The 18,844-nt window shown below is 42.9% G+C and overlaps 1 protein-coding gene and 1 pseudogene across 14 annotated transcripts in view; both read left to right on the forward strand.

Annotated features, from left to right (window-relative positions):
* LOC149983207 (uncharacterized) overlaps positions 1 to 13,456 on the forward strand; it is a 44,112-nt pseudogene extending 30,656 nt beyond the window's left edge.
* The window catches only part of tnca (tenascin Ca), a 41,757-nt gene continuing 32,947 nt past the window's right edge, over positions 10,035 to 18,844 (forward strand). For 11 of the 14 annotated variants that reach the window (XR_016495931.1, XM_021602184.3, XM_021602187.3 and 8 more), the window contains exon 1: positions 10,036 to 10,383. The gene's annotated coding sequence lies outside the window, so the exon portion shown is untranslated. Of the gene's footprint in view, positions 10,384 to 18,844 lie in introns of all 14 variants that reach the window. The other 3 variants (XM_090234248.1, XM_090234253.1, XM_090234254.1) reach the window with 1 other exon arrangement.

An 18,844-nucleotide genomic window follows, 5' to 3' on the forward strand; every position in this document is an offset into this window, starting at 1 on the left:
ATAAAGTCCTTCTTTATATCCATAAAAACTCACTTACCTCACTACCTACGCACTTCAGTCAATAATCCATCGGTTTCCCTCCATCAAAATGCATACAAAATTAATCCCAAACGTTACTAATAAACTTTTCCAAACAAGTCAAACAATATTTATAAACAAACCGCAGGTACCCTAACATGTAAATAAATGATACAATTTAAGACGGAGAATAGTATGTTCATTACCGTAGATAAATAACAAAGAACGCGCTTCCATCCACGTACATGGAAACACTACAGCCAAAATGGGAGCCACTTAGGAAAACTACAACTTCTAACAAATTTTTCAAAAAACCATCCTGAAACTCTTTCTAAAGACTGTTGACATCTAGTGGAAGCCATAGGAACTGCAATCTGGGAGGATTTCGCCTTATAATAAAAGTGACAGCCATTGAAAACAGTGGTAGGCTGAATTTTTTATTTTTTGGGGATGGTTTGTCCTCTGGGTTTCGCCTGCCATATCAGTCCTGTTATACTCACAGACATTATTTTAGGTTTTAGAAACTTTAGAGTGTTTTCTATCCAAATCTACCAATGATATGCATATCCTAGCTTCTGGGCCTGAGTAACAGGCAGTTTACTTTGGGTACACTTCATCCTGATGTGAAAATACTGTCCCCTAGCCCAAAGAGGATAAGGACTGAAAGCTGAGGCTACCAAGCTTTGCTAGGACAAAGAGTTACAACTTCAATTAGCACACCCTGTGAAGCGAGAGGTGTCGAAGCCTTTGAGCCCAACAAATGGCAAGCTACCCCACCCAGATCCAGAGGCCTTGAAGCCCCCTCCTGCTGTTCAAAGACCGTCCAATGGCATTTTATTCAAGAAATCTGCCTCCATAAATAAAAGCTTCCCCCAAGTGGGTGACACCTACTCCCTGCTGCACTGCTGCTTGGATTCCACCTGGCGATCTGTACATTGTCTGCCCTGGCCTGTCTCCCCCTGTCTGGTCTCTCTCTGGATCAGTTGAAAGTGTGGGTTCACAGCTCCAATCCAGATGTGTTGGTCATTACTGAAACGTGGTTAAGGAAGAGTGTTTTGAATACTGATGTTAACCTTTCTGGTTATAACCTTTTTCGGCAAGACAAATCTCCCAAAGGTGGGGGAGTGGCAATCTTTACCAAGGAACACCTTCAGTACTCGGTTGTCTTCACCAAGTCTGTCCCCAAACAATTTGATTTGCTGGTTTTAAGTACTAAACTTTCAAATATCTCTTTGTTGACTGTTGCTGGGTGCTATCGTCCTCCAACAGCACCGGCCTGTACCCTACCTGCCCTAAGCTCTGTCCTGGCCCCTTACACCAAGTCTAAATTTGTCCTGCTAGGTGACCTAAAGTGGAACATGCTTAAACCACCTGACCAAGTCCCAAAGCAATGGGACTCCCTAAATCTTACTCAGATTACCAATCCCACAAGGTATGACTCCAAACATCCAGAAAAGGCTGCTTTTCTTGATTTTATCCTCACAAATAATCCTGATAGGTATCAGTCTGGTGTTTTCTGTAATGACCTTAGTGATCACTGTTTTACAGCCTGTGTTTGTAATGGCTACTCAGTGAAACAACATGTCCTGATTTGTCATAGATGCTTGCTAAAAAACTTTAATGATCATGCCTTCCTTCATGAACTGGCCTCTGTAAAATGGTGTAGAATCAGCTTGTTCCCTTCTGTCAAAGACGCTTGGACCTTCTTTTTTAATATTTTCAGTGGTTTTGTTAACAAGCACGCCCCCATAAAGAAAATGAGATTTAAAAAAAGGTTCAGCCCCTGGTTCGAACGTGATCTTACAGAGTTACTCCACCTAAAGAATTGCATTTGGCAAAAGGCTCAGCACACACATACTCAAGCTGACTGGCTATCTTTCAGGGAAATAAGTGCACTTAGGCTATCCAGAATGCCAAAGTTAGTTACTTTAAGGAGCAGTTCTCTCTCTGTGGGTCTAACCCCAAGAAGTTCTGGAAAACTGTTCAAGACTTGGAGAATAAACCATCCTCCTCACAGTTGCCAATGTCCCTTAATGTTGATGATGTGGTTGTTACTGACAAGAAGCACATAGCTGAGCTCTTTAATCACCACTTGATTAAGTCAGGATTCCTATTTGACTCAGCCATGCCTCCTTGCCCGTCTAACATTTCCTCATCTCCCACCCCTTCTAATGCGACTATCCCCAATGCTTCTCCCTATTTTCCCCCTGCCCCACTACAAAGTTTCTCCCTGCAGGCAGTCAATGAGTCCGAGGTGCTAGAGGAGCTCCTGAAACTTAACTGCAAAAAAACATCTGGGTCAGATGGTTTAGACCCTTTCTTCTTTAAGATTGCTGCTCTTATCATTGCCAAGCCTATCTCCGACCTTTTGAACCTGTCTCTCCTTTCTAGGGAGGATCCCATGAATTGGAAGGCAGCCATGGTTCATCCTTTATTTAAAGGCGGAGATCAAGCGGATCCTAACTGTTATAGGCCTTTTTCTATTTTGCCCTGTTTATCAAACATTTTGGAAAAACTTGTCAATAATCAACTGACTGTCTTTCTTTATGTCTATAGTATTCTCTCTGGTATGCAATCTGGTTTCCGCTCAGGTAATGGATGTGTCACTGCAACCTTAAAGGTCCTCAATGATGTCACCATTGCCCTTGATTCTAAGCAATGTCATGTTGCTATTTTTATTGACTTGGCCAAAGCTTTTGATACGGTAGACCATTCCATTCTTGTGGGCCGGCTAAGGAGTATTGGTGTCTCCGAGGGGTCTTTGGCCTGGTTTGCTAACTTCCTCTCTCAAAGAGTGCAGGTTATAAATTCAGAAAATCTGCTGTCTCAGCCACTGCCTGTCACCAAGGGAGTACCCCAAGGCTCAATCCTAGGCACCACACTCTTCTTAATTTACATCAACAACATAGCTCAGGCAGTAGGAAGCTCTCTCATCCATTTATATGCAGATGATAGTCTTACACTCAGCTGGCCCCTCCCCAGATTTTGTGTTAAATCCTCCGCAACAAAGCTTTCTTAGTGTCCAACAAGCTTTCTCTACCCTTAACCTTGTTCTGAACAGCTCCAAAACAAAGGTCATATGGTTTGGTAAGAAAATGCCCCTCTCCCCACAGGTGTGATCACTACCTCTGAGGGTTTAGAGCTTGAGGTAGTCACATCATACAAGTACTTGGGAGTATGGCTAGACACTGTCCTTCTCTCAGCACATATCAAAGCTGCAGGCTAAAGTTAAATCTAGACTTGGTTTCCTCTATCGTAATAGCTCCTCTTTCACCCCAGCTGCCAACCTAACCCTGATTCAGGTAACCATCCTACCCATGCTAGATTACGGAGACATAATTTATAGATCGGCAGGTAAGGGTGCTCTCTTGCGGCTAGATGTTCTTTACCATTCGGCCATCAGATTTGCCACCAATGCTCCTTATAGGACACATCACTGCACTCTATACTCCTCTGTAAACTGGTCATCTCTGTATACCCGTCGCAAGACCCACTGGTTGATGCTTATTAATAAAACCCTCTTATGTCCCTTATCTGAGATATCTACTGCAGCCCTCATCCTCCACATACAACACCCATTCTGCCAGTCACATTGTTAAAGGTCCCCAAAGCACACACATCCCTTTGTCACTTGTCTTTTCAGTTCTCTGCAGCTAGCGACTGGAAAGAGCAGCAACAAACACTCAAACTGGACAGTTTTATCTCAATCTCTTCATTCAAAGACACAATCACGGACACTCTTACTGACAGCTGTGGCTGCTTTGTGTGATGTATTGTTGTTTCTACCTTCTTTCCCTTTGTGCTGTTGTCTGTGCACAATAATGTTTGTACCATGTTTTGTGCTGGTACCATGTTGTTTTGCTACCATGTTGTTGTCATGTTGTGTTGCTACCATGCTGTGTTGTCATGTGTTGCTGTCTTGCTATGTTGTTGTCTTAGGTCTCTCTTTATGTAGTGTTGTCTCTCTTCTCGTGATGTGTGTTTTGTCCTAAATTTATATGTTATTTATTTATTTTTAATCCCAGCCCCCGTCCCCGTTGGAGGTCTTTTGCCTTTTGGTAGGCCGTCATTGTAAATAAGAATTTGTTCTTAACTGACTTGCCTAGTTTAATAAAGGTTAAATAAAATACATAAATAAAGACAGACAGACAGAAGTAAATCAACAACAGAATGGCTTGAACAGAAGAAAATACGTCTTCTGGAGTGGCCCAGTCAGTCCTGACCTCAACCCGATTGAGATGCTGTGGCATGACCTCAAGAGAGAAGTTCACACCAGACATCCTACGAATATTGTGGAACTGAAATAGTTTCATAAAGAGGAATGGTCAAAATTCCTCTTGACCATTGTGCAGGTCTGATCCGCAACTACAGAAAACGTTTGGTTGAGGTTATTGCTGCTAAAGGAGGGTCAACCTGTTATTAAATCCAAGGGTTCACATACTTTTTCCAACCTGCACTGTGAATGTTTACACTGTGTGTTCAATAAAGACATGAAAAATTATAATTGTTTGTGTGTTATTAGTTTAAGCAGACTGTTTTTGTCTATTGTTGTGACTTAGATGAAGATCAGATAACATTTTATGACCAATTTATGCAGAAATCCAGGTAATTCTAAAGGGTTCACAAACGTTTTCTTCCCACTGTATCTGTGCAATTTAATGTAAACCATAACCAAATACCTGAAGGTGTACATCCCTCTCCTAACTCCCTTGTCCTCTCTAATACCATGATCTACCCGCTAATCCAGCTCAAGTCTCCTTTTGACTGTGACAGGGAGTTGTTAGGCCCTGCATCTTGAATGGACATCCATGTTTGACTTCAGCAGGATGGACTGTATCTGCAAGGTTTACTTATGACTCAGACACAAGAACACCTGTGTTGTTTTAAAGAGACTTTTGATTTGTTTATTAGTCTTGCCATCTGTTTGGCAGATTTAGCTTGTGAATGTGTCTGGGCACTAGCCTGTTTCAACCTTTTGTCCTACAGTAGGCCCTTGTATCACACCTTTACTTTATACAGTACACATCATGTGTTCTAAATCCATTTTTGAGGGACCCCCACAGTGTGCACATTTTTGTTTTAGCCCAACACTTACACATCAACTTATCAAGTGCTTGGTGACATACTACGAGGGTCCTGACTGTTGTGAAGTCAACCTTTTGGTTACATTACCTATAGTGATGACTTGCAAGTTGGAGGTGGCTTACATACAAACAAGACACGCTACCCTTCAGAGAGGTCACGGTATACGTGTCAAACACATGTGAAGCCTTCACCTCCGTTCAATAAAAAGAGACAACAGGGTAACCCTCTCACCTCACCACCAAATAAACGTCCCATGTCTACAGGGACTGTCCCCCTCTCTAGTGCACTCCAACAGACTGTCTCCTCATTTTGCTCAGGCAGCCCAGGGAGATTTTAATTTATGTGACTTCACGAGCCATTCATTAGTGTTTGTTTATGATATGTAAATATTTATAACGCCCCAATGTCAAATGATCACCTCTTCTGGAATGCGAGCTACAACAAGTACAGACAAATCCTGGATGGACACAAAAGAAAAGAACGTCATGAGCCCCATGCCCCTGTGTTTTTCTACAGTTGGTATTGAGCAAAACTAAGATTAAATGTGTCCACGTCCTCTGTGGTCTTGGGTTAAGCTTCCGTTTCCATTGTTGTGATTGTGTTTAGATACACAATGACTCCACTTCCAGAGAAGAGGGTTGTTGGGAGCAGAGAGAAGCAATGTGTCTGATTTGACTCTGTTTGTGTTTACATAGTGACAGTGTGTTTATGGAAGATCCATTAAATGGCTGAGGATGAAGTCATCCCCAAAGACTTGAAATACTTTTATTTTTGAGAGAGAAGTCTGAGTTAATGGTAGCACTTAAAATGGCTAAAGTTATAGTGTGTGTTTACAGTACATGAATGCCTAATGTATATGTTTTAGGGTTAAGATAAAAACAGTGAGCACGAGTATGTGTGTAAATGTTTACATTTGTCAACAGACTGCACTAACTAGCGTAACTGTTTGTGATGAGCAGGAAGTGACATGTTGGAAGTCTTGATTGCTACAACATTACTCCTATGACCTATTCCTTATGTGGATGGTAGGACTAGGATCGGTGTTAAAGATAATTGATGACCCCTTTCTATTGTCGTGCCCTCTACAGTGTGAAGGAAGTTGTGCGAAACATAGTGGTGCATTTGGGATCATTTGAATGGTATATAAATCACCATAACCGATTCATGTCTACTTGATAAGGTTTTCTTTGTAATGCCTCAATTTGAAATTGAACTCTATAGGTACAGTATGAGTTCACTGAGAACTGACTTATTTCAATGAGTATATACAGTGGGGAGAACAAGTATTTGATACACTGCCGATTTTGCAGGTTTTCCTACTTACAAAGCATGTAGAGGTCTGTAATTTTTATCATAGGTACACTTCAACTGTGAGAGGCAGAATCTAAAACAAAATCCAGAAAATCACATTGTATGATTTTTAAGTAATTAATAAGCTTCGGTCTATTGGTCTATTGAATATAGTGTCTATTGAAATAACGTCAACCTGTCTTCATATAGTCCCTTGTATCTCAGTTGGTAGAGCATGGCACTTGCAGTGCCAGCGTATTGGGTTCAATTCCTGGGACCACCTGTATGTAAAATGTATGCACGCATGACTAAGTCATTTTGGATAAAAGCGTGTGCTAAATAGCATAAACTGTATAATCTCTAAATAGAGAATCCAAGTTTATGACAATGGATATTAGAGACCTATGAAGATGTGCTTTTTTTCTGTCTGTGCATCAGTCAGTTATCATTAGCAGGTTGAGGGGCCAAGTATTTGTTCAGGCTATGTCATAATCAATTACAACAGCATTTACGACCTACAAGGTGTTCTTGATTAAATAACTGAATCGCAATCTTTTTGGGTAATACGATCATCAGATGAACCTGAGGGAAACTGAGGGAAAAATCAATCAGTTAGGAAATATATTTTCGACAAGAAACAGAAAGGATATCTCCAGGGATGTGTTCCGCTCCCAGCTATGTTATATTAATGATGAAGAGGAAGTGTTCAATATAAAACAAAGTGTTGAATTTGGCTCCTCTTGGAAATCTTTTTGGGTAATACGATCATCAGATGAACCTGAGGGAAACTGAGGGAAAAATCAATCAGTTAGGAAATATATTTTTGGGTAATACGATCATCAGATGAACCTGAGGGAAACTGAGGGAAAAATCAATCAGTTAGGAAATATATTTTCGACAAGAAACAGAAAGGATATCTCCAGGGATGTGTTCCGCTCCCAGCTATGTTATATTAATGATGAAGAGGAAGTGTTCAATATAAAACAAAGTGTTGAATTTGGCTCCTCTTGGAAATTAATGGGGCATTTGCGCTTGGCTTGGCTTCCACGCAGAGCACAGTTAGTCTGTTTAGGTGATATGCGCTCAGTTGAACTGTAATTGCGTAATTGAGACCAGTGAAGCGATTACAAATAGGTGGTAGAGACCAGAACCAGGGGTAGCATTTGTTTGGAACCCTCTGTCAACAAGCATGTCAATTTGAGACAGCTGTTTTTAACCATATAAAAAAGTGAATCATTGTACATTCACCATTACTGTTCAAAAGCAGAAAATAGACATAATTATAATTACAGTATAGACCTATAAGAGTGGATAATGATGAGAGGTGTCCCCTCAATGTAAAAGTACAAGTATTTCATCCTCCTTTTTCCTTCTGCCTCCCTTCTGAGGACTTCATAAACATATGGTACAAATTAACAAAGGTGACCCCCCCTAAGGCAAGTCTACAGTTAAAATACTATACTGTCCTTATGACATGTGATCTCATCAGCATTTACATGCCTACTAACTGTGTCCATCGGATGTGGACTTTTACAGTATATGGGGTTTGCGGGGTTGTATTTTACAGCTCAAATCACCGACACAAAACACCACTCATGTTCCCATAAAATCCGCTTTTTCCCCATTCCCCGATGCTTCGACACAACGGCAAAAAATGTGTCTGTTTCCTGCCTTTTTCAGCCTCACAGCATCTGTTAAACAAATGAAAGTGTATCTCTGTCAGAGATAAAACTCATCGGTCAGGACTAGAGATGACGAGGGGAGAAAATCCCCCATCATTTTGTTCTCTGATAGATTTGGGTTGTTTTATAAGTGGCAGCTACTCACCATATGCTTTTGTCATTATTTGGGACGTGCATAAATGGAATGAGTCATATACAGTTGTCTTGAATGAAAATGCAACTCAATACTCAATATACCCACATGCATTTTTCCATCGTCTGTCTTCGCCCTCTAATTTGGTGGGGGACATACCCAGAATCAGGTATCTAGCCATCCTGGGGCATTTCTGCATTATTTCAACTTTGAAGTTCATTAACTCTTATCTAGTAAGCTAAATGCAACTTTGAAGAATGTCCCTTCAGCTGACTGCAGCCACCCAGTACTTTACTGTATAACAGAGGTTGTGGATGGAGAAGATGAGCTGTGTGTGTATTATCAGTGGGAGAATCAGCCTTGTCTCCCGCCTGATGTGTGTGTGTGTGAATACATGTGCATGCATGTGGGTGTGTCTCTCCCTCTCTCGGTCTCTCTGTCCCTCTGTCTGTCTTTGTGTCTAAGGATTTGTCTGTGTAGGGAGACAAGGAGAGTGATGGATGGCAGGGAGGCTGGATATCTCACTCCAAGTCTATTTTGTCTGGGGAACCTGGATTAAGATGGGCAACAGATGACTGAAGGGACTTAGTTATCACAGGGCTATAGTCGAGACCTGTGGTCAGTAACGAATGGGCAACAGTTGCCATGGCGCCATTGAATGCCCTGCTTTGGGGCAGTTGGGGGGTCATGTGTAGGGACTCGCTACGGGAGTCTCAACCTATTGAATGCCCTGCTTTGGGGCAGTTGGTGGGTCATGTGTAGGGACTCGCTACGGGAGTCTCAACCTATTGAATGCCCTGCTTTGGGGCAGTTGGGGGGTCATGTGTATGGACTCGCTACGGGAGTCTCAACCTATTGAATGCCCTGCTTTGGGGCAGTTGGGGGGTCATGTGTATGGACTCGCTACGGGAGTCTCAACCTATTGAATGGAAGTCCATCATGCATTCATAGATGTGTTGCTTTGTGTATTTGATTTTAATCAGACACGTGAGAGCTGATTCTTTTAGCCCCTTATGTGTTTGATACCAGGTTTCATTTGGATTAACTTGGCTCATTCAGTACCACTCTACTGCTTTACTGTGACTGTTCTCCCTATTTTTTTCCATCCTCTGTCTTCTCCCTCTATTTTTCTCTCTCACATACAGTCACTCTCTCCCTCTCTTTCACTCTTTGTCCTGAGTTGCCAGCAGTCATTTAAAGTACTTAATTAAAAATACTTTAAAGTACCACTTAAGTCGTTTTTTGGGTATCTGTACTTTACTTATCTATTCATATTTTTGACTACTTTTACTTTTACTCCACTACATTCCTAAATACAATAATGTAATTTTTACTCCATACATTTTCACTGATGCCCAAGGGTACTCGTTATATTAGGAATGCTTAGCAGGACACGAAACTGGTCCAATTCACACACCTATCAAGAGAAAATCCCTTTTCATCCCTACCACATCTCATCTGGCAGACTCACTAAACAGAAATTCTTTGTTTGTAAATTATGTCTGAGTGTTGGAGTGTACTTTTGATACTTAACTATATTTTTAGCAATTACATTTACTTTTGATACTTTAGTATATTTAAAACCAAATACTTTTATACTTTTACTTAAGTAGTATTTTACTGGGTGACTTTCACTTTTACTTGAGTCCTTTTCTATTAACATAACTTTACTTTTACACAAGTATGAATATTGGGTACTTTTTCCACCACCGGTTGCCAGTAAGAACAACAACATACCACTTCAATGCAGCAGCCCAGCTAACTCCAACAGTAAGAAAGAGGGAGGGAGGGGGAGAGAAAAGAGAGGAGGGAGGGAAAGGGACAGCTATTTAAGGGCTGTAGCTGAGGAATGGGGGTCTGACCAGAATGCTTCTCTCTCAGTTTAAAAGGCCTTTTATCCTCCTCTCTCTTTCTTTCCCACTCTCTCTCTAGCTCGGATCCTCTGTAGGGTCTAGGTGAGGAGAGCAGGCGCCTGAGCTATCAGTGGCAGAGGGGCTTTTCGGAACAGAAGTGTCATCAGGTTCGAGCACAAGGAGAGAGGTTCCGGAACAGTCTTCAAAGTGGACATCCTTTCATTCCCCTTTATTTAATGTGCTGGGTTCCAACGAGGCAATTTGTGTGAGCTGGTGCTGAAGGCTGTGGTGGCGTAGCTCTAAACTGTCTGGTCTGCTAAAGGTAAGAATGAGAGATTCATTTATTTTTACCTGGATGAAACTGATCTTGGATCTTTGAATGAGTTGTTGCTGCTATTTAGATAATTGATTACTGTGTCCATATTTATAAATATATAAGTCTTCTTGACAGTCAATTGAGATTATTGATGACGTGATCAAACCTTGTGACACTTACATTTATTGTGTTTAGTTGTTCCTGATCATTTTGGAGATATTTATAGATTTATATTTTTTATTGTAAACATTTTGGTTATTAAGGTCAAACCCTTGAAAACATACTCAATTCAATTGCCTAATTCAATTTGACATCCAGGTAATTGAATAAAGTGTTTATGAAATATGAATAAGAGAATGTGGAATAATACGTTTATCATACCAAATGAATGAATGACTTCTATGAAGCCAATGTACATTTGAAATAAATGGGAAAGAAGCAGGATGATCTCAATCAGAATGCAATACTGTCATAATACTTATCCAACAACTGTGGCTTCATTGTTCTCCCTCTGCCAGGCTTCGTTCTTTATTTAGCGACAGATGGCTCTCATTGCTCAGCTTGGCTGACTCGCTAAAGGGAACCAATTATGGTTTATAGGGAACGAATATTAACATACTTCATGCATGCTGAAACTTCTGGGTTTGCCAGTTTGACCCAAGGCTGGGTCTGTGTGATAGAGATGGAGGATTGGGAGACAGACAGAGCAAGGAGAGCATTAGCTGGGTTGAATAACTGATGAGTAATAGAACATGTGGAGGAGTCATCCACCTCTTTGGTCACCTGGGGCTACAGGGCTTAGAGCCCATGTATGATGTATGAATGGCATAGAGCCAAAAACATTTTTCCAGACTCTAGATCAGTGAACTGACTGGACAATGTGCTTTAGAAAATAGGAAAGTGTGTGTGTGCGTGTCTGTGTATATGTGCATTCTTATGTCTGTGAAAGGTGCAGTGGTGTGTGTGTGTGTATGTCTGTGTGTGAGACATGCAGACATGTGTGTGTGTGGGTTATTCAGGAAGTGTCCCCCCCAGGTTTCTGGAAGTCTTTTGCGGTCTGGTGAATAATCGTTTGTCTGTGGGCGACGCAATTATGGTCTTGTTTTATATGAGCTTTCTATTAAGGAGATTACACAGCAGGAGCAGCAGCCGTTGATGCAGCCTTTTCCAGTGTGAGTCATGAGATAAAACAGGCACACTGCATGTCCATTTATTTCAAAATCCATTTGCTCCGCTTAATTGAAATCTCACCGCATGCTGTGTGAGTGGATGATTTTCATAAGGTTCGCACTCTGTGGTCCTGATGGACAGTGCTTTAAGCCTGTGTGTAATTTACACAGTAGCCTAGTGGAGAACCAGGCTTCTCTAAACAGGAAGCCTGGGGAAGTCCATGGCACAAAGTCAGCTAAAAAAGTGTTGGGAACCCGGTGTAAATCAGTGACGCCTCACAACACGTCAAACCAATCAAATGCCTTGCTTGGGCGGAGGTGCTCACTAGATTAGGGTCGTAGGTGCAACAGTGTGGGAGCTACAGGTGAACTTTTGTTTGTTTGTTTATTAACCCAGTGTTAATCATTACACTCTTCATAGACTTATCATATAGGTCGAAAACACTGTTGCACATGTCCTACAGGCTCACATTTGTAATATTTTCAGTTGATCATATGGACAATTGTAGCCTAATTCATCTATGCTATCATGCTATCTACAACCTAAAAGGGTTCTTCGGCTGTCATCATAGGGAAACCCTTTAAAGAACCATTTTTAGTTCCAGGTAGTACCCTTTTTGGTTCCATGTAGAACTCCATATAGGGTTCTACATGGAACCCAAAAGTGTTCTCCTATGGGGACAGTTGAAGAACCCTTTTGGAACCCTTTTTTCTAAGTGTAGTTAGTTTTCCTTGACAATGAATTAACTGATAAAGACCATTTTATGTGGCACATACAGTACACAAAGTTTATCCACAAAGTTTATCATTGCAAATATGTAGTATAATGCATGATGTCAGTCTCAGATATTAAAATCGTATTTTGCTTTTATTTAAAACGTGTCACGCCCTGACCTTAGAGATCCCTGTTTATTCTCTATATTTTGGTTAGATCACAGGTGTGACTAGGGTGGGTACTCTACTTTTTACATATCTATGTTTTCTTTTTCTTTGTTGGCCCAGTATGATTCCCAATCAGAGGCAGCTGTCTATCGTTGTCTCTGATTGGGGATCATACTTAGGTAGCCCTTTTTCCCACCTTCAGTTGTGGGATCTTGTCTTTTTGTGTTGCATATGTTGCACTCCTACCTTTACGTTCGTTGAGTTGTTTATTGTTTATTGGTGGAACATTTATAATTAAAGAAAATGTACGCCTACCACGCTGCACCTTGGTCTTCCTTTAACGACGGACGTTACAGAAGATCCCACCACCAACGGACCAAGCAGCGTGGTCAGGAGGACTGGACCTGGGAGGAAATCCTGGAGGGAGCAGGACCATGGACAAGGGCCGAAGGAGGAGATAGAGGCAGCGAATCCATTTCACGAAACCTCCAGTGATGATCGATGGCCCAGAGCCTGTAGTGATGATCCATGGCACGGAGCCTCCAGTGATAATCCGCGTCCCGGAACCTCTAGTGATAATCCATGGCACAAAGCCTGTAGTGGTAATCCATGGCACGAAGCCTCCAGTAACGATCCATGGCCCGGAGCCCATAGCGACGATCTATGGCAAGGAGCCTGCAGCAACTGTCCCCAGTCCGGAGCCTGTGGCGATGGTCCGCTGTCCGGATCCTCCGGCGACGAGCCGCAGTCCAGAGTCTTGGGCGACGAGCTGCACTCCAGAGCCTCCGGCGGGGGTTCCCAGTCCGAAGCCTCCAGCGGTGGTTCCCAGTTCAGAGCCTCCGGCGATGATCCACGGTCCGGTTCCTCCGGCAACGATTCACGGTCCGGAGTCTCCGGCGACGATCTACGGTCCGGTTCCACAGAAGCGGAGGGATCAGCGTAGGGAGCGGGGGCTACGTCCCGAACCGGAGCTGCCACCGAGGGTAGATGCCCACCCGGACCCTCCCCTATTCCCCTATAGGTTCAGGTTTGCGGCCGGGAGTCCGCACCTTTGGGGGGGGGGGGGGGGGGGGGGGGGGGGGGTACTGTCACGCCCTGACCTTAGAGATCCCTGTTTATTCTCTATATTTTGGTTAGGTCAGGGTGTGACTTGGGTGGGTACTCTAGTTTTTGTATATCTATGTTTTCTTTTTCTTTGTTGGCCTAACATGGTTCCCAATCAGAGGCAGCTGTCTATCATTGTCTCTGATTGGGGATCATATTTAGGCAGCCCTTTTTCCCACCTTCAGTTGTGGGATCTTGTCTTTTTGTGTTGCATATGTTGCACTCCTACCTTTACGTTCGTTGAGTTGTTTATTGTTTATTGGTGGAACATTTATAATGAAAGAAAATGTATGCCTACCACGCTTCACCTTGGTCTTCCTTTAACGAAGGATGTTACATAAGGTCAATGTTACAACTACTTCTGGTACAAAGTCACAGATACTTAGAGGTCCTTTGGAAAGAACTGGTATATGTTGGCCCAGAGCAATACCAAAGTGTTAGATGCAAGAACCTCAAACCCCATGTGCGCCTCACAAAAGACCTCATCCAACATCAACATCAAGTCCAGTTTGACATTGCACAGAAAGTCAGCAGGACCATTGGAGAGCAGACGGACCTCATGCACAGATAAAGACTGTGGTCTGAAGACAGGGTCTGGAAAGCACTCAGTCTCAAGTAGATCTGAAGACATCAACCATAGTAAGTGGGCATCTTGATCAGAAGGTTTTTGCTTTGACACCTGGCAGGTTCTACCCAAACTTCCAGAACTTACAAATAAACCTGTTGCACAAATTGGACTATGAGGAACTAGTGTTGTGGATCAGGAACCACAAACTGAACACCGTGAGAAGAACAAACTGTTCTCTCTTTTGTAGTGGAGATTTTAGCATGTCAATTTTGGTGGGGCAAACTCCCCAACATTTTCTTAGATGCATGCCATCAAAGCAACTACACAACACTAAACAATACATTAATTGCAATATAACAGTGACAAACGGTCCCAACAAACTATTAGGGCCTACAAAAGTCCCAACAGCAGTCCCAACACCTTACCACTACTACACCTGGCATCATTGGAGCCTTGTCTGGCAGCAAAACAGTTCATTCAGCCTCATTTACTGCCTTTAAAAAGACATACCTGATATTTGGACAAACTATGGCATAAGGGGACGACGAGCAGCCCATGTTCTGATTTATGTCAATGTACATTTCTAAACTAATAGATATACTGACTACGTCCGTCGGATTGCCTCTTATCCACTTGTGCCATAGTTTGTACATCTCAATTGTCATTAGAAACCACATTTGTTTAAACAAGTCAGCCATATCAGCTGTGTTTTTTTAAAGGCAGTAAATGAGGCTGAATGAACTGTTTCGCTGCCAGACAAGGCTCCGCTGATAGCCAGGTGTAGCAGTGGTAAGTTGGGACTGCTGTTGGGACAGCTTTATGTAGGCCCTAACAGTTTGTCGGCACCATTTGTGACCATGATAGTGCAATTAATGTATTGTTTAGTGTTGTGTTGTGTAGCGGCATTGCTGGCAGGCATCCCACTTTTTTTTGGGGCCCCACCAAGATTTACATGCTAAAATCGCCTCTGCTTGGTTGTAATTGTTGTCCTGCATGCCTCTCCAAAGGACTTGAATTGCCCTCACATACACCCTTACAGATGGATGAGGTAGCACAATTGTGACAGCAGTCATGTTTGGTGATATTGGTTTTGTGACCTTATCGTCAAGGAGCTGTAACAGTTTCACCTGCCTGTAGCTGGTACTGTTTGACACATACTGTCTCATCTTATCTGAAAGTGCAACAAGCTGTCTTCCATGGTATTGGATAAAGGAATGTTATCTTGTGCCGTTCCTACCCGCTCTTCCATATGGCTGTATGTAGGACTCAAGATCTTGAGGTGGTCCGTAGTTGACTACATGATTGACTTCCTTAAAGTCTATCCCCATTCCCAGTGGTGAAGTAGCCATCACAACTCTGAGATTAGATTACTAATCTTTCAAGGCTGAGATAATGTGCAGTTTTATGTGCTTGGGTGTCTCTGAGGGGTACATGTCCAAAAGCCTATTTCCCAGTGTGTCCTCTGCTCCTGCTGAATGCACAGATTTCTCCCCAAGGAACTGGTGAAAAACCTTGGACAGCAAAGGTCAGTCTTAAATTCTCTCACAGAATATGACGGTCCTTGAAAACGTCTCTACAGGGTCAGAAGACACCTTCTACCCTACCAGTCGGATGTTGTCCCTGTCAGGACATTTCACCACCGCAACTCATTGCTGCATACCCAGGTGCTTCATTATGATCTTCCTTGTAGCCTTGGAAGCTGTAGCTGTGACGGCCAATACAGGAACTGATAGGAGTGACCACAGCTGGCCAACCATTCCACACCACTTCAATACAGAACCTGGAACTGGTATGAGTGACCACAGCTGGCCAGCAATTCCACACCACTTCAATACAGAACCTGGAACTGGTATGAGTGACCACAGCTGGCCAACCATTCCACACCACTTCAATACAGAACCTGGAACTGGTATGAGTGACCACAGCTGGCCAACCATTCCACACCACTTCAATACAGAACCTGGAACTGGTATGAGTGACCACAGCTGGCCAACCATTCCACACCACTTCAATACAGAAACTGGAACTGGTATGAGTGACCGCAGCTCACCAACCATTCCACACCACTTCAATACAGAAATTGGAACTGGTAGGAGAGACCGCAGCCCGAACCGTTCCACACCACTTCCGAAAAGCAGCCTCCTTCCCCTGTCACTTCCCCTTTTATAGGAAATGGGATAAAAACAAGAAAATATGCATTAGCTGTCATAATAAAGGACTAAAAAATACTGGTTCAATGACAAAATTGTCATGTTAAAGCTCAAGTGTGGCCTTTGTGTTAATTTAAAGGAGTGACATTTTAAGAAAAGGTCCAACTGTCATGTCTACTTCCGCTCCTCCCCTCCGGTGTTCAACGTCGCCAGTTTACTAACCACCGGTCCTGGCATTCATCATTACGTGCCCCTGGCATTCATCATTACGCACCCCTGACATTCATCATCATCTACACCTGCACTTCACCATTAGGCCCACCTGGACTCCATCACTCCATCCTACCTGGTCGGAAAACAGTGTCGAGCATAAAATGTACCACCCCCTTCATCAAGTGTGTGGGGGGAGGGTTCTTGAAATGTAACATCCAATTAAAATATTGCTGCTGGGAGACCAGTCAAACCGCTTTTCCAATACACAATTCTCCAGACCTCCAAGGGAGGCGTGAAAACTACGTGATTTTGGAGGTATCGGAACGCGAGACAACTTACACAGTAACTGTTGTCGGCAGTATTCTTAACTAATCTTACTGTAAGTAAAATAAGTTAGCTACTTCGGGCATTTAAATCATCATTGCTGTCAACCTGAGAAAAACTGTTATCTGTGGAGTCACACTTCCCCCAGAACTCAAAGAAGAGGTCACCTTAGACACGTGGAGAATTTTGAATGGGACATCTGTTACTACTTGGCCCCAGTCAGGGTCATGAGGTGGAGGGGGCGGATGCTTTATGGGTCCTCTGCTATGGGGCTGCTTAACAGAAAGAAAGTGACAGGCCTCTGTTGGTGTGGGGGATGTGTGGCTGGACAGGCCTCTGTCATGGGCGTGCAAGTGTGCAGGGGGAGGGGGGAGACTGGTGGTATAGTGGCCCCCTTGAGGCCTTTGCCTCAGGGCCTGTCCTGCTTTTGGAGATGGTATTTCCCTCTCATTTTGACCTCCACTCAGTAGAGAGTGTGACGCCTCAAATATGCAGTTTCTCTCTAGTTATCTTTACCGATCAGATAGAAATGTAAATCTTTCTGTTACATGACCCCAAAAATGTTTTTGTTCATGTGGAATCATGTCTAGTCCAACTGTATGTACCCTATCGAACTATCTTTCAACATGTAGTTTCAGGTGAACACAATTCAGGTAAAGAAAACCCATTTTGAATTAATCTGACCCTTCTCTACTCTTTATCTGCTGTAGCTTTACCAGAGAACTAACCCAGAACCTTCGATCCACATCCTATTGAATAAAATAATGACATCACTGTATGGAAAAACATGACTGCAATACTCATGTGGATTGATCGACTGATGATGTAATTCTTGATTTTCTTTGATCATCTTAGAATACACATGGCCATGTATGGGGCACGGGTTATTGCCTACATATGCAAGATCTGTGTCAAGGAGCGCATACAGACTTTGATATCAGGGCCTGGCACTATAAATCTGCTGGGGCGTCTAGACGGGGTGTGTAACAAGTTGCGTGTGGGACTTGGGGTGCAGATGGCTCCAAACGGCCTGTGAAAATGTTCAGCTTTTTTATTCACTGCTCTCACTTTCTTGGGGATCTGCCAATGAAGCAGTAGTAAATCTGCTGCGATATCCTGCCAAGCATAAAACCCCACACGCTACTTAAACAAAACGTATGAGGCAATGTGATTATTCAATGACATCCTAATTATTGTCAACTACTGTCGAGCTTCTATATTTTATTTTGTCACTTGTTTGTAGCATTATCTTGTGGATAATGATAATTGATACAATTCAGAGTTGGATTGAAGACTTTCTATTTCATTGTGCTGCAGGCGCTGGGAACATAATGTAACAATACAGATCAGATCGGAAACATATGACCCTGCAATGCATGCCATATCTCAAACTCAGGGCGAGGCAGAGTTTACTACTACTTATTGGCATCTCAATAATTTTTTACAACAGCAAAACCAGGCACAACCATTTAGTAATACCTACGTTCATCTGTATGCAGATGGAGGGATGCGCTGTCTAATGAAAATAAGGTGTTTGTGTATGTGTGTATGGGTTATGCTTCACATGAGGGAGAGATCTGTGTGTGTGCATGCAACTGCATGATCACATGTGTCTGTGAATTTGTGTATGTATGTGTCTGTATGAACCAACAAGTCACCTCATGACCTCAGGTATTGCACTCACTACACTCTCACCCACTAAGTGGAAAGATTCCCCAGCTGTTCCAGCAGCTTGGTCAATCAGCCCTTCCTGTTCCCATTAACGGAAAATAAAAAATCCCAAGGGAAAAACGAAATGAGCAAACAAGCAGATGTGCATGATCGACGGCTGTGTCTGGCACAAACCGGGAAGTCCTGACATGCTGTTAACGCCGCTGAGACAAGAGTTTAGAGACTGTTTTCCATAAGAGGTACACCTTGCCACGCTTCACTCCAACCGTTCCCATGGATATGGTGTTATGAAATACAGAGCGAGAACTGAAGACTCCATAGACACCAGATCCTACTCACTGTGTCTGTGTGTAGGTGGTAGTGATGAGTGATAGTGGTGAAGAGAA

Source organism: Oncorhynchus mykiss, chromosome 5 (genome assembly GCF_057628025.1).
Source record: "Oncorhynchus mykiss isolate SJ-2025 chromosome 5, ASM5762802v1, whole genome shotgun sequence".
Taxonomy (NCBI): domain Eukaryota; kingdom Metazoa; phylum Chordata; class Actinopteri; order Salmoniformes; family Salmonidae; genus Oncorhynchus; species Oncorhynchus mykiss.